Source organism: Schistocerca americana, chromosome X, assembly GCF_021461395.2.
Source record: "Schistocerca americana isolate TAMUIC-IGC-003095 chromosome X, iqSchAmer2.1, whole genome shotgun sequence".
Classification (NCBI taxonomy): Eukaryota; Metazoa; Arthropoda; class Insecta; order Orthoptera; family Acrididae; genus Schistocerca; species Schistocerca americana.
Window position 1 is genome coordinate 206,393,790 of NC_060130.1, and position 4,051 is coordinate 206,397,840.

Genomic DNA, 4,051 nt, shown 5'->3' on the forward strand with positions numbered 1-4,051 from the left:
TAAAGCAACAAACTGCTATTTCCCCGTCCTGTCCCTGATTCACGATATAATCGTACAAACTGTCAACATATCTCATTAGGATCGTGTTCTGGAAAATGGAATTCCGATCAACGGACAACCACGCCAGCAATGACGTCAGGAGACCTGCACAGTGGGTAGGTGTTTGCAGGTAGTCCCATATGTACGAGGTGCATTCAAGTTCTAAGGCCTCCGATTTTTTTTCTAATTAACTACTCACCCGAAATCGATGAAACTGGCGTTACTTCTCGACCTAATCGCCCTGCAGACGTACACATTTTTCACAACGCTGACGCCATGATTCCATGGCAGCGGCGAAGGCTTTTTTAGGAGTCTCTTTTTGACCACTGGAAAATCGCTGAGGCAATAGCAGCACGGCTGGTGAATGTGCGGCCACGGAGAGTGTCTTTCATTGTTGGAAAAGCCAAAAGTCACTAGGATCCAGGTCAGGTGAGTAGGGAGCATGAGGAATCACTTCAAAGTTGTTATCATGAAGAAACTGTTGCGTAACGTTAGCTCGATGTGCGGGTGCGTTGTCTTGGTGAAACAGCACACGCGCAGCCCTTCCCGGACATTTTTGTTGCAGTGCAGGAAGGAATTTGTTCTTCAAAACATTTTCGTAGGATGCACCTGTTACCGTAGTGCCCTTTGGAACGCAATGGGTAAGGATTACGCCCTCACTGTCCCAGAACATGGACACCATCATTTTTTCAGCACTGGCGGTTACCCGAAATTTTTTTGGTGGCGGTGAACCTGTGTGCTTCCATTGAGCTGACTGGCGCTTTGTTTCTGGATTGAAAAATGGCATCCACGTCTCATCCATTGTCACAACCGACGCAAAGAAAGTCCCATTCGTGCTGTCGTTGCGCGTCAAAATTGCTCGGCAACATGCCACACGGGCAGCCATGTGGTCGTCTGTCAGCATTCGTGGCACCCACCTGGATGACACTTTTCGCATTTTCAGGTCGTCATGCAGGATTGTGTGCACAGAACCCACAGAAATGCCAACTCTGGAGGCGATCTGTTCAACAGTCATTCGGCGATCCCCCAAAACAATTCTCTCCACTTTCTCGATCATGTCGTCAGACCGGCTTGTGCGAGCCCGAGGTTGTTTCGGTTTGTTGTCACACGATGTTCTGCCTTCATTAAACTGTCACACCCACGAACGCACTTTCGACACATCCATAACTTCATCACCACATGTCTCCTTCAACTGTCGATGAATTTCAATTGGTTTCACACCACGCAAATTCCGAAAACGAATGATTGCACGCTGTTCAAGTAAGGAAAACGTCGCCATTTTAAGTATTTAAAACAGTTGTCGTTTAAAACAGTTGTCGTAAAATTCCATCTGCCGTACGGGGCTGCCATCTATGGGGCGTATCGACAATGAACGCGGCCTCATTTTAAAACAATGCGCATGTTTCTATCTCTTTCCAGTCCGGAGAAAAAAAGTCGGAGGCCTTAGAACTTAAATGCACCTAGTATGGCACAGAGAAGACGCCTACATACTGTCTTCTGTGGAGGGTCGTAGGAAGAATTCAGACATGAGAGCCGCAAACTGATGTGGTCCAATGGCTTAATGTGAATCGTTCTGTTGTTTCTTGGATGAGTCGACGTTTTATAGAGACCGAAACTGTATGCCGGAGACCAGGACAGGGCCAACCAGGTATACGTCAGAAAGAGTGGGCTGTTGTTTGGCTGTAAGGACACGACGGTACCGCCTTAGTACTGCACTGCAACTGGCATCTGACCTCGCAGCACCCTCTGGACGTGTTGCATCGAGGCAAACGGTGTACAGAAGCCTTCAGCAGAGTGTCTTTTATTGTTGGAGACCTGTTGTCTGTTCACCTCTGCCGTGTCTTCACAGAAGGGAACGTCTAGGGTGGGGCCGTCAACATGCCACCTGGACGGTCGAACTGTGTGCCATTGTTCTTTTCACAGATGAGCACCGATTTGGTTTGGAGAGTGATTGTCGACGAATTCACATCTGGAGGGCATGTGGAACACGATTTCGAGGCCCAAAAATTGAGGAAAGAGACTGATATCGAGGAGGATCCCTAATGGTGTGGGCAGGGTTTATGTTGACCACTCGAACACCTCTTCATGAAAGTTTACGGGTGAATCAGCAAGATTTAACTGCCGTCAGGTACCGTGAGGAAATCTCGGGATCTCATGCGCGGTTGTTGCGAGGTGTTGTAGGCCCAGACTTCGTATTGATGGACGATAGTCCGCAGCTCGTGGTCGTGCGGTAGCGTTCTCGCTTCCCACGCCCGGGTTCCCGGGTTCGATTCCTGTCGGGGTCAGGGATTTTCTCTGCCTCGTGATTACTGGGTGTTGTGTGATGTCCTTAGGTTAGTTAGGTTTAAGTAGTTCTAAGTTCTAGGGGACTGATGACCATCGATGTTGAGTCCCATAGTGCTCAGAGCCATTTGAACCATTTGATGGACGATAATGGTCAACCTCATAGAGTACGGGTAGTTGACATTTTTTTTTTGGAAATGGGCGTGGCCTGCTTGCTCTCCCGATTTGAATCCCATGGAGCATGTCTTTGATGTACTTGAGAGACGGGTTTCATCACATCAGCATCCACCAACCACCCTCCAAGACTTGTGAGCAACTTTGCAGGAAGAATGGGCGTTGTTGCCTCAACATGAGATTGATTACATCATTCACAGCATATCCTGTCGTTGTCAGGCCTGTACTGGTGCCAGAGGTGGCCACACCTCGTTCTGTGCACATTAATCGGTTGTCAGAATGTGTGTGCAAATTTTTGTCTACCGTTATAAATGTTGCAGTTGATTACTTTCTGTATTCTTTACATTGTTTCTACTTTATTATCACCGGTTCGTACTGTTTTGTGGCAATATAAATGAAACCTTGTTGCTTTGATTTTGTACACCAGCGTACTTCAACTCTGCTGGGGATACTATCAGCTAGATGTCTAAATGACTGCAGAGGGATGGAAGCCCATTCTTCCTCAAGAGCCGAAACCAGAGATGGTACTACTGGTGGACGCTGGGGACTGGATCCAAGTCGACGTGGTAAATCATCTATAGGTGTTCCATTGGTTTCAAGTAGGGACTCCGGGCAGGTCAGTTCATTTCAGAAATGTTACTGTCCGCAAACCATTGCCTCCAAGATGCTGCTTAATCATGGAGTGCGTCGTCACGCTCAAACAACCATCGTCTACGAACTTTTCCTCTACTGCACGCATTAGAAAATGCTGTAAAGTACGTTCATATCCTTCCGTATTTAGTGTTTTCTTAAGCACCATAAGGAGACTAATCACTAAAACACCGCCATACCGTAACACAATCTCCTCCGTACTTCACTCTTGGCACTACACATGATGGTGAGTAACGTTCTCCAGCCAGAGGCACTCAAATGAAAACGAGATGTGTGGAAAAGAAGTAAGTAAACTGTTTATTATTTCAAAAGTGGTCATCAGAACTGTTAACACATTTACACTATGTGTTCAAAAGTATTGGCACGGGGTGTAGCATGATTCATCAATCAAAATCACTCGATTCCAGTCATACACTGTCCAGTGGTGTTACACCACCTCCAAGTGTCGCTTTCCATTGACAATAATGTGTGGCTTATGAGATGCTGCTCGACCATTGTACGCCTTTCTTTTAATTCACTACGCATAGTCATATAGCTAGTTGGAATGCTGGTAGCACTTTGAAACTTACGAATTATTCCTTCTGCTGGTTCCATGCAATGCTTTATTACCACCTACTCCTATGATTGACCGTCCCTGTCCACCAGTACACGAGGTCTGCCTGGCCTCTGCTTAGCTGTGGTTGTTCCTTCGCGTTTCTACTTCTGTGTCACGTTACCAACAACAATGACGAAAAAATACCCAGTTTGCTGTTAGGCTAATGGATCCACCATTCGTGACGTCTAGTGGTCAAATCCTCGTTATGTGGGTATGTACGGCTATTTAGATAAGATATTTTATACTTATTCAACGTTCGTGACAGTTTACAAACAGTTTGCGTCTATGATGCACCTGACGTCATGGGGA